Source organism: Schistocerca cancellata, chromosome 1, assembly GCF_023864275.1.
Source record: "Schistocerca cancellata isolate TAMUIC-IGC-003103 chromosome 1, iqSchCanc2.1, whole genome shotgun sequence".
Classification (NCBI taxonomy): Eukaryota; Metazoa; Arthropoda; class Insecta; order Orthoptera; family Acrididae; genus Schistocerca; species Schistocerca cancellata.
The window spans coordinates 844,838,853-844,852,139 of record NC_064626.1 but is presented as its reverse complement, the minus strand read 5'-3'; positions in this window follow the sequence as shown (position 1 = coordinate 844,852,139).

Here is a 13,287-nt window from a genome sequence, read left to right as displayed (position 1 = left end):
CTCTGCAACACTGTACACATCTGTCACCAATGTATCATTTACTCTTAATGCTATTTGTTCCTCTTCATGTCTGGTTCTACCAGTCTCCTCCTTCACTACATCCCATATTGTCTTTATTTTGTTATCTGATATGACTATCTTTTCCTTGTAATATATTTGCTTTGACATCTGTATTACAGTCTTTAATATTTTGCAGTATTTCTTATAATGTGCTATAGCATCAACATTGGAAATGATTCGGATTGACCGATACAGTTTTCTTTTTGTTTTACAAGATACCCCTATTCCTCGAGTAATCCATGGCTTCTTTGTAGACTTTGCTCTAACCTTGGTAAGTTTTGGGGGAAAGCAGTGTTCAAATAAGGTAAGCACTTTATTAGCAAAAATGTTATATTTTTCATTCATGCCATGAGCACTGTAAACATCAGTCCAGTGAATGTCTCTCAGGAGTGTCCTAAAATAATCAATTTTTGGCTTACTGATTACCCTATTGAGCTCAGATTTAACAGATTTTATATCCTGTTCAGTATTAAATTTAACAGAAGGAACTGCATGTCATGGTCTGAGAGGCCATTGACTATTGGCTTTGTAATATAATTTTGTTCATTGGACTTTTCTATAAAGATATTATCAATGGCTGTTTGTGAGCAAGTGGCTATCCTAGTGGGGAACTTTACAGTGGGAATTAAGTTGAAAGATAGTGTTACTAACTCAAATAAGTTCTTGTTGGGAGAGTCTTTAAGGAAATCTACATTGAAATCACCAGCAACCACTATTTCTTTGTTTTTGGTTGTTAAATGGGCCAGTACAGCTTCAAGGTGGTTTACAAACGGATTAAAGTTACCTGCAGGTGCTCGATATATACTTAATATTATGAAGGATTTTTTGTGAAATTCTAATTCTGTAGCACATGCTTCCATATGCTGTTCTAGGCAAAATTTATGAATGTCTATGTTCTTAAATTTATGACAGTTCCTGATGAATGTGGCAACTCCTCCTTTCTCCATTTCTGATCTACAAAAGTGAGATGCTAACCTAAATCCTGTAACACTTAAAAGTTCTATACCAGTGGTCACATGATGTTCAGAGAGGCAGATTATGTCAGCTGGGTTTGAAGACTCTAATTCATCTATGCAGATAGTTAATTCATTAATTTTATTTCTCAGTCCTCGAATATTTTGATGCAATAAAGATAGCTGACATTTCACATTGACAGAGTTAAAATTGGGTGGAGTTAAAATATCTGCTGACATTTGAAAATTCTTAACCAATTGCTGTTTATGCTAATGTAATAAGCTGGAATTACGTTTTTGGTTTTCTTTCTCAAACTGAAGGTTTGTCTCAGTTCTAACCTCTCTTAAAATTTGCTTTCTTTCCGTCCTCCCTACCCTAAAAAAGGGTCTTTTCTGAACCCTATAACCACTGGTATTTTACCACTCATGACAGTGCCTCCCCCCTTTAACTTTCCTGCTATTTCCCCAGCCAATTTACCCTTTCCTTTCCTGTTGAGGTGAAGGCCATGCCTAGTATAATCCCACCTACTGAGAGAATCAACATGAACCACACCAATGTGTGACCCCACACCCGACAAGAGCAGCCATTCCAGCTCCAAATTAACTCTCTTGACAGAAGAGTTCAAATGAGGTCGGTCATGGCGCCCAAGAACAGATACAAACTCAACACTTGTATGCCTCGATGCTGATGCAATCTTCTCCAGGTCACACTCTATACTGTACCCAGGATCTCTGTCAATACTGTTACCTGCCCCACCCACTATAACCACAGTGTCTTCCTTAGTGAAATCTTTGCAAAGTGATCCTAAATCCTCTGTCACCTGCTCCAGACCAGCACTAGGTTTAAAAAAATTGGTGACCTGGTATTCTGATCCTAGTTCATCCTGCAAAAGTTGGCCAACACCTCTTCCATGGGAACTACCTAACAACAAAACTTTCTTTCTCTTTACTGATTTCCCTACATTCTTACTTTTCAATTTGCTGCTGAAAGTTTGTTGTGCCCTGTCTACACCTGCAACTGCTTGAGGCTCACCAACTTCTAACTGAAGCAACAGGTCAAATCTATTTTCCACATTCACCATAAAGCTGTCAGACAAAGTTCTAGGCCTGTTCCTCCTGTTGCCTGTTGCCACTTCCCACCTCTCTTTACCCTTCTCCCTCCTTAACCTGTCAAGATCTCCCCTGGCCTTGTCTAACTCAGCCTGAAGGGCGGCAATTTTCCCCTCCTGTTCTAGTATCTTCCTATCTCTACTACAAATCCTACAAAACCACTGATGAGTCTCATTTACTTCCCCTATTCCCACGCCACTACAGTCACCCACATGGAAAAAACTACAGCACCCATCACACCAAAGCCCCGACCTAACAATTCTACGGCAAGTCAAGCACTTTTCACTCATGATAAACGTAATAGTTTATTAAGAATAAATCAGTTAAATTACAGATAAACACGAAAATATGGTTACAAAAATTTGGCCTATACGCAACTTTGTGTAAACAAAAACAAAAGTGCAAAGTTTCTGAAACAACAACTTAAACTCTACGCTACTTTCCGGAAATGCTAGTTAAATAATGAAGAGGTACGCTAAGTTAAATTGCTGGAGAGAGCAAGGGACAACTAAACGAAATTCTATAGATTTGCTGCAGCAGAACGTAAACAGAAAATACGACTGTACAGTCTTTTCGCATTTTCTGCTATATTACGTAAAGAAAAATGAAATCTTTAATTGTACACTTAAACGGCACACTAATACACCTATTTACCACGTAATCAGTACTAATCTATATGTTTTATAATCTAAAATGACTTCTCTTTACGAGAACACCAAAACTCTCGCTAGTCGCCTGGCTGCAGGGCTGCCAACCAAATCCGTGGCGCACGCCCTGAAGTCTTTCTGAAACATTTTTACAGAAAAGAGTCGGTAAAAAAATTATTTTCTGTTACTTATAACTTTATACGTAAGATTCCTGTTAATGTGCCCATCGTTTCGTTAATGGTCATAGTTATAGTGATATTTGCTTGGAAGTAAGACAGTGCGTGAATTTAGCGGTCGGGGTACACATTTTCAACTGTCCCCGTTGATATTTATCAACGCCTGTAAGCAGCTAAAGGTCTGTATTTCATTGTAATTTCATTCTTCGAGAGCTGCTAGATCACCAGTCGTATCTGTTCTTTCGGATGCACTCACTTTGCCCGAACTCTTAGGGGAATCGGTAGATTGACTACCGCGAGTAATGAGTATAGTGGGCAGGGGCACTACAAATGTAGTGTGAGGATAGAAAGCTGGAAACGTGGGTCTCACGGGGAGCGTGCCAGAGATAAATCCACGTAGTCGCACTGTCCTCTGTGTCCTCGGTATCTCAGTCGGATAGAGCGTCTGCCATGTAAGCAGGAGATCCTGGGTTGAGTCCCTGTCGGGGCACACATTTTCAACTGTCCCCGTTTACATTTATCGACTCCTGTAAACTGTTAAAGGTCTAGATTTCATTGTAAAATCAATCATCACTAAAGATTCTTACCGAAGTAGTACTTCTCTGTGTTGCTCTTACTGAGGGCCTTTGTTAAGGTAGAACGTAATGAAGTTGCCTGTGATTAGATCACATTTAAATTAAAAAGACGTAAAACGGAGCACCTGCTATAGCTCTCGTTTATGTCAGCAATTCTGAAACAATCATTCCCACTAGAATATAACCGCTGATTGAAAGTTACTCTATCACGCGGTTACTGGCCTCATGTTTGGAAACTGATCCACGTATTCTTCTCGAAAGTGAAATCTTCGTTTCGATAACATGTTGATTTTAAATGACATGTATAATGTCGTTAGTAGCTGTGGATCGAGTTCACATTCAGAATTACACCCCACACAAGTGAATATTAACCTCATACATACCACAGAACAGGAGATACAAAGAACGGCACTTCCGATCCAGCGCCGTCACCAGAAATATACGTAACCGTAATCTGCAATATTCACAGAGTATCGACTATGGCACTGCTTCCGCTGTCACTGTTAGCACGAGATCGTGATAAATCCTTTGGTCTTCATCAGAGAGTGGAATAATGCCGACTATTTCTTCGCCACGGTGTTGCCATCTGCAAACTTCTCTCTCAGTATGTGGCGAAACAGTTGAACGGTGGTCTTGGTATAACCCAAAGTAACAGAAAAAAAATTAACGGCTTACGACTTTTGCAGACTTTTATCTATTGGTCCAAGATTTTCGTCTGTTAGTATAAAATGACGGATTGTATGCGAAATCCAAGACGCACGACAACCATACCACTGGGCTGTACTTACGGCTACCCTTTCAGTATTTTTGCAGCCACTGCATGCGATTTATACACGATAAGAACTTGAAGCTGAAGTAGAACTTGCCCCTCCTAATCACTTTCTAATAAGTGGTTGAATCCCACGCATTCTCTCCCCGCTACATCAGTACACGTAGAAGGGTGTCGATAATGTTTGGTTTGTGGGGCGCACAACTGTGCGGTCATCAGCTCCCGTACGAAGTCCAAATTTTTACCCAGTCCAATTTGTTCACAATCCAGTCTAGCCACTGTCACGAATGATGATGATGATATCATGAAGACTACACAAACACCCAGTCCCCACGTAGAAGGAGAAGGCACATTTTGACTTCCTCTTCGTGAAGTTCATTGCCTAGTGCCCCTAATAATACTAGACACAGTGCTTTGATTAATTCATTTGCTGTCCGTAAATGAGTACATTATTCTCGCTTTCTACTGTCAGTAACATGAGTAAAGGCAGATTCCGAGTTACAAAAGTATTTTGTTTAACTTTTATTTTTATGTGAAAAATTTTGCTTTCGGCCAGCAAAAAAAGTTATTTCGTTATGTTAATAAACATTTGTAATTGTTTAGTGTACAGTAAGTCAATACAGTATTTTAAAACGATTTAAAAATATATCTGTCAAAATAAAATGGTGACGAACATAGAAATTTTGTAGAAATTTGGGAATTTTAACAATTTTTACTGTAATCTGGTATAAGATAAATACGAAAATGATTTTATTTTTCATACACTAACTTATACGCTGTTTGTTTGGTCTGGGTTAGACTTTGAGGTTGAAATATTTGTACCAGAGAATTAGAGAAACCTAACCAAGCGGCATGGCGCCGCGTTTAAGACACTGGACTCGCTATTTTAGTGGGATAGGTCCATATCCCCGTCCTGACATTCAGACATATGTGTTACTTTGTTTCCCTAAATCGATTAAGATGAAAACACTAATTTCGCTTCATAAAGGTATCCCAGTCCGTGTCAATGAATGGACATTAAGTAATTTTCTTTTCTCCTGTTTTCAGTAGCATAGCAGAAGAGCCTCTGTAAGATTAGGGAGATTTGCAGGAGCATCTTAATTAGCAACATTGTGACTTTCACAATTGTGATATTCAGCTATGAAATATATTTCCTTGACAACCGCATTTCTGCCCTCTATTAAATGGTGTCTAGGAGATAATGGGTTCCTATGAGTATTGTTCACCATATCCATGTCTGAACGTCTGAGGAACTGTTGATCATAGTGGGAATCTGTGTGTGCAGCTTGTGTGCTGCGCTGACAAGAACTCTTAGTGGTATAGGCAGAATAATAACTTTACCAGTAAAACAGCAAACATGCATGTAGATCAGTACCACTGAACACGACTTTTACAAGGCCCCTAAGGTCCACCAAAGACCACACCTAATGCAAAAGAAACAACCGATTTGCTCAATTTACTTGGGCTGCAGGAAGTGTGTAATGTTTAGATTTTTACCGTGTACTTTAGGATAGCTACGGTAAACCCGTTCTTCCGATTGGTCTACAAGTGGTCGCTAGGTCAAGGGCTGTTCAAAACTTGATGCCTTATCTCTGTGATCAATAGAACCCGATATGACCCCCTGAAAAAGCGTATTTTCGCATGTAGCGTTTTGGAACATATTTGTGCAGATCGATTACAACCTGCCTGTTCGGACAGTTCTACGCGCTTACTGCGAGAGAAGGATGTTTGGCAGACGCGAATTGAATCCACTATAGATCAGCCAATCTGAGTATGGGCTGTGGACTGATTTCCACAATCTTCTACGCAGATACCATGTTGGTCCCTCGGTTAACCAGGGAACCGCAACACACTAAGGGTTAGAGTACGTGCACACCTGAGTAGAAGCGACACCATTTACAGGTAGTTTACGTGCACGATTCTCTCCAAGAGTGGATGGTTAGTTTTTCGTCTTTCCGAGCACTGCCACTGGCGGGAAACCACTGAAGAAAATCGCAATGATGATATTGCCTGTTCTAACTAGTAGTATTCCAAAATTAAGACATTTATCCGCCTAAACGATTGCTTTAGTTGAAATCTGAAACACGTATCTGGATTCGTAACGGTGGAGCGGATACCGTCACAATAACAGTTTTCAGATACTCATTCTAGAACACCACCGAACACAGGTTATCGTCGATGTAAGTAATTACGGAGATTAGGCAGACCCAAAGGCAAATCAAAAAACATCAAACGCTAGGCGAAACTTCCGATAATAAAAGCTAGTGGCTGAGATCGTGGTTAAAACCTAACTGGTATAAAACGGGGGTTCAGAATGAAAGCTAACAGCTGAAATGGTGTTAGTTAAGTTTAATTTAAGTACAAACACTGACTAATACGTAACACGCGCGCAGGAACGTGAGCGCGCCTTTGTTTCCTTGTGTGTGTGTGTGTGTGTGTGTGTGTGTGTGTGTGTGTGTGTGTGTCGCAGAGCAAAGACACAGTAATCATAATGTCATAATGTACATTTCCAATCGTTTCTCACTGAGTTCGCAGCTCGCTTTTTATTTCCAAGGCCTCATGTTAGTCTGGTAGATATGTGAAGAATTTAGGACAGGCACTGCCAAACAAGATAGCTTTTACGCAAGCATCAAGCAAATATTCTCCATCTAACTAAATGTACTTTTTTGTAAAATGTAGATATTCTTCGCTGGAACAATGTCCACAGAACACATTAATTGTTTATTATTATTATTATGTAACAATTGTAAAGTCACTAATTATTGTTTCCAAAAGGGTTACTATTTCAGGAGTCTTAAAGAATTTCGAGAGTTACTTTCCTATTTTTTAATTTGTTAAATACCTGCTTAAGGCAAAATGATTTGCCTACCTTCTAATACATCTTATCAGATCAATCATTATATTACTCCTCTTTCTTTTCACCTCTCAGTTCTGTAAAATTATAAAATGAAATTATCCTTATTGCGATTCTTTATCTTACAACGATGCTCTTTCCAGTAATTTCATTAAAGAAGTTTATTTAGTATAGCCGACAATTCGCATTCATTATATGTGTATTTCCAGCTTTTAATTAGCAATTGTTACCGGAGCTACATTGCATCATTTTCAAAAAAAGTGTAAGTCTCACATTCCCTCTTTGTCCAACAGTTTTACTGTTTAGTATCTGTTTGACTTTTACAGAAACAAAAATGGATGAAGTAACGGACGTAATTAGAATGTTTTTACGAAATTTATAATACTTACTCGTTCCATTGTAGTGTTTTTAGTTAATCACAAAATCGACTTTCCGTAATCCTGTTTCCAGTCACCACAGCGTTACTTCTTCATTTCGCTTTAATTCAAAATATACATCACTTTCCGAAACAAGAACTGAGCAGGGCTGACGAACACACATTGCTGATGTCAGTATCTCGTTAGAATTCCTTCCAAACGTTTGCTCCATTCATGCCTTTCTATGTATAACCCTATTGCATTTAGTTTTAAAACACTGTGTAGCCTTTTTAAACAAGGCACTTGACTTAGTATATGTTTTCCACTACCAGTACGGTGCGAATGTGAAAGGAAAAATTCCATTTAATAAGACAGTAACACCAAATGAAATAAATCGACATCAACACCGCATAAAACTAATAATCCTTTCTACCTCTCTACATTTACCAGAACAGAGGGTGACTTATCTTTCACAATACCCGTGCTATAGTGGTACAGAATGTAAAGATGTGTAACAGAAATTCATTATGCAATAAAAATGGTTAAACATTACGCGCAATGATTAATTTACAATGCCTATCGTTTCCAGGCATGTAGTTACATAGTGAAACCATCTATTGTAAATTCAAATGAAAACAGAAGAGACCATGAATAGGAAATACACCGATCACTTTAATTAATTATTTCATCCATCCAAATTAAACGCTAGATGCAACCACTCACTCTTTCGTGTGGTTACATATGAACTACGTCGAAAATAGGACGACTATATTACAACGGAACAAAGGCGAAATGACGATTGGCATATATTTGGTGACCTTAGTAAGCGCCCCCATGCTACACGCCTTAGCCGTCACATGCCGTCAAGTTTATCGCTGACCCTTTCACCTCCCAAGGAAACAGCTTCTCTTTGACGCAGCGAATACAAAAGCATGTTTGCTATCTTGTCTGCTCCATTGAGATCCCAATTTAGCTGTCATCATTTCGCTGCTAGATATGCTGAGTTAAACTTCCTTTGCCATCGATAATGCTTTATTTATGATTTTTAGGGAATATTCACATGCATAGCTGCAGGTAAACCTTGCGAGATAGGAGGCTGTGGTCCAAGAAACTCTTCATATGTATATAGTTAAGGCACACCGGCCATTTGACCATCTTCTTCTGTGCGGATGCACAAAGAGTGCCCGAACTCTTACGGGAATCGGCAGTAAAGCCGCGAGTTTAATGGTTCAAACGGCTCTGAGCACTGTGAGACTTAACTTCTAAGGTTATCAGTCCCCTAGAACTTAGAACTACTTAAACCTAACTAACCTAAGGACATCACGCACATCCACGCCCGAGGCAGAATTCGAACCTGTGATCATAGCGGCCGCGTGGTTCCAAGCTGTAGCGCCTAGAACCGCTCGGCCATTCCGGCCGGCGAGTATAATGGGCAAGGGCACTATGAGTGTAGTGCGGGACTATGAGAATCGAATGTGGGTCTCACGGGAGGCGTCCCAGAGATACGTCCCTGCAGCCGCACTGTCCTCTGTGTCCTCGTGGCTCAGCTGGATAGAGCGTCTGCCATGTACGCAGGAGATCCCGGGTTCGAGTCCCGGTCGGCGCACACATTTTCAGCTGTCCCCGTTGACTTATCTCAATGCCTGTATGCAGCTAGGGGTTTTCATTTCATTGTAAACTCTTCTGTTCGTGACGTTTCCTCCAGGACTGCGCTGGACATACTCTGAATCTAGTAGACTGACCGGTCAGACGTAAAAAAGGAGATGTGGTCGAAGTAACACATGATGAGCAGAGATAATCCTTGTCAAAACTACAACTTAACTATCGATTATCGTCTTGTCAAAGATAAAATTGTCTAGCAATTCTGCAGAGCTACTGTCCATATGTTGCTAAGTTTCATTGCCTCCTTTTTTCCTATTACAATTCTCCTGATGCTTATAAATTTCAGTTGCTTCTCTACATAGTCTTGGACAATATTTTTACATTGTAGATAAAATTTCTGTTTCAGAAAACTTCACTTCGTTGTTTTCTGACTGAAGACCATCCTCTGCTGGAGACGATTTCTCTATTTTTCCTATTCAGCAAAGACTTTTGTGCTGTTTTAGCAGTGTATTTACGCTCCTCTTGATATTTCCAATATAAACTTTACCACATTACACGGAATTTCGTATACACCTCATGTCGACAGAGGAGGGCGTTCATCCTTCACAGATTGGAGTACTCGACTTATTTTCTTTGTCAGTCTAAAGACCGGTCTGATGTCATGATTCTGTAAAATCTTACCGATCGGATAGGTTACGTTTTTAATAAAAGTGAGAGAAACTATTTTTCCGTCGTTGTGGTTCATCCTTGTTCTTCGGTCTTCTGTTCCTGCCGGATGGAGTGGCCGGGCGGTTCTAGGCGCTATAGTCTGGAACCGCGCGACCGCTACGGTCGCAGGTTCGAATCCTTCCTCGGGCATGGATGTGTGTGATGTGCTTAGGTTAGTTAGGTTTAAGTAGTTCTTAGTTCTAGGGGACTGATGACCTCAGCAGTTAAGTCCCATAGTCCTCGGAGCCATTTGCATTTGAATCTTCTGTTCCTTGGTCGCAAAATTCTCTTTACCTCTTTCCCCGAGTAGACATTTTTCCTCGAAGTCCTGCTTCAGATGTTTTATTTCAGCGTCGAGGTGTTCCGATGTGCATATCCTTTCGGTTCTATCGACAAGACTTTTAATGAGACCTCTCTTTTGCTGTGGTTGGTGATTGGAGTTTTTATGCAAATATCTGTCCGTATGTGTTTCTTTCCGAAAAACTTTATGTTCCAAACTTCCATCGGACCGTCTCATGAGTAAAAAATTTAAGAAAGATATTCTGTTATCATTTTCCATTTCCATTGTGAACTGGATTTTTGGGTTAATTTTGTTTAGATGATCAAAGAATTCGTCCAAAGCCTTTCTACCATGGGACCAAACCACAAATGTGTCATCTAGAAATAGTTACCAGCTAGATGGTTTCTTATTTGTTTTGTCCAGAGCCGATTGTTCGAATTTCTGCATGGAGAAATTAGCGATCGCAGGACCTAATGGGTTACCCATTGCTACCCCATCAAGTTGCTCATAAAATTCATCGTCCCATTGGAACTGACTCGAAGTAAGGCAAGGTCTAAAAAGAGCAGTCAAATTTATATATGAGAAATTCGAACAATCGTCTCTGGTCAAAGCAAATAAGAAACCACCTCGCTGGTATCGGTTTGTAGATGACACTTTTGCGGTTTGGTCCCGTGGTAGAAAGGCTTTGGACGAATTCTTTGATCATCTAAATAAAATTAATCCAAAAATCCAGTTCACCATGGAAATGGAAAATGATAACAAAGTATCTTTCTTGGATGTTTTTAGTTATGAGGCGGTCAGGTGGAAGTTTGGAACATAAATTTTTTCGGAAAAGTGCACACACAGACAGATGATTGCATATAAACTCCAATCACCGTCCACAATAAAAGAGAGATATCATTAAATGTCTTGTCTATAGAGCCGAACGGATATGCACATCGGAACACCTCGATGCTGAAACAAAACATCTGAAGCAGGCCTCCGAGAAAAATGGCTACTCAGGAAAGAGGTAAAGAGAATTTTGCGACCAAGGAACAGATGACCGAAGGACAAGGATGAACCACAACGACGGAAATATACTGTTTCTCTCCCTTTTATTAAAAAAGTAACCTATCCGATCGGTAAGATTTTACAGAAACATGACATCACCGGTTTTTAGACCGAAAAAGAAAATAAGTACTCCGATATGGGAAGGATAAAACGCCCTCCTCTGTCGACGTGTGGTGTATACAAAATTCCGTGTACGTGTGGTAAAGTTTATATTGGAACTACCAAGAGGAACGTAAATACACGGCTAAAAGAGCACAAAAGTCTTTGCCGAATAGGAAAAATAGAGAAATCATCTCTAGCAGAGCATGCTCTTGAGTCAGGAAACCACGAAGTGAAGTTTTCTGAAACAGGAATTTTTATCTACAACGTTCAATTATTATCCACGACAATGTAGAGAAGCTATTGAAATTTATAAGCATCAGAATAATTTTAATAGGAAAGAGGGGGCAATGAAACTTAGCGACATATGGATAGTAGCTCGTCAGAATCGCTATACAATTTTATCTTTGACAAGACGACAATCTATAATTAAGTTTTATCTTTGACAAAGATTATCTCCGCTTGTCATGTGTCACCTCGACCACGCCCCATTTTCTACAGTATAAATGTCGCTCTCGGACGTCCGACCGGTTGGTCTGCAGTACTCAGAGGAGGAGCGCCTTTGAGGATGTCCAGCGCAGTCCTGGACGAAACGTCAGGAACAGAAGAGTTTGTGGCAGTGATATTTTTCATGTCTGGTGCAAAGTGATATCAAAAGTGCGCGAGGGTTTTTTTCTGGTCATGTGTTGCTTTTTTTTATTTTTGCCGTAAGGCTATAGAGTCTCCTTGTTTTTGTTACTTCTCTGTTGTTTTTTAAGTTTCCTCTCATTGTGAGTTTTTGCGAATAAATATTTTTTCGTTAACACGTTATACCGGACGGCTATGCAATTATTTGTTGTAGGCAAGTCGCCTACATAATTGGTGATCTCCGATTAAGGAACTTTAAACATTTCGTTAGCTACGTCGAACATTAACTGCAAAAGCAATGATCGACAACGGCAAACGATACGGTTCGATAACGGAAGAAATTCATAGGCTTCAGAATGAGACAGAAACTTTACAGTTGCATATTTCGAAAGATATGAACTTCAAGCATATACCGGACCAAAGGAATGACGTAGGTTCAACAACCATGGCACACACCAGCTAGGCAACATCATCGGAAACTGGGACTACTGCAGCACAACCACTGAAAGTAACAGCAATGGAACTACCAGCTGGTTTCAACGCTCAACCAACTCAACGGTTGCAATTACGAGCACCCCCATTCATGCCTTCTCGGTCACACACATGGTTCGCGGTAATGGAAAATATATTTCTACAACAAAGAATAGACAGTGATCACGAGAAGTTCACCTTGCTGCTCGTAATTTGGACCATCAGACCTCGGCTTCGATATCTGACATTATAGTGAACCCGCCTACAGAAGGAGCATACTGTAGACTGAAAGAAGAATTAATTTCTCGGTGTGTGAAGTCAGTCGACATCAGAATCAAAAAAGTACTGTACCAAGAGAAACGGGGAGATAGGACCCCGTCAGAATACTGGCGTCATTTACGCAGCCTGGTAGATAGTTCGACAGTCTCTGATGGACTGTTACTCCACGTATGGCAACAGCAGCTACCAACGCTAGTAAGAACTACACTAGGTATATACGACGAAAGATCTGTTGACAAACTGCAGCTCGCTGCAGACAGAATCTACGAGACGCACGAGCCTACTGCAACAGTCGCAATGACGCCGACAGATGCCACGTACGATAACTACCATTACCAGCAAGACCAAACTGACGATATAACAGTAAACTGTGCCGCGGTCGCAACGCTACAAACAACAAAAAGTTGAAACGAAATTAGAGATTTAAAAACTGCAATAGAGGATTTGCGAACGCAGCTACGCACGCTTCAGCGACCACAAGTTATCTTTAAACGCAAGAGAGACAGGGCTGGGCATGAAGCACGAATTCAACAAGAGGACGAGCGTAAGGTGTGTTGGTACCATAAACGTTTTGGGAGAGATACTACAAGATGTACATCACCGTGCGCTTACTCAGACAACCAAGGTATGTACAGAAACAGTGCAGTGTTTTCATGTCAGCGACAGCAATC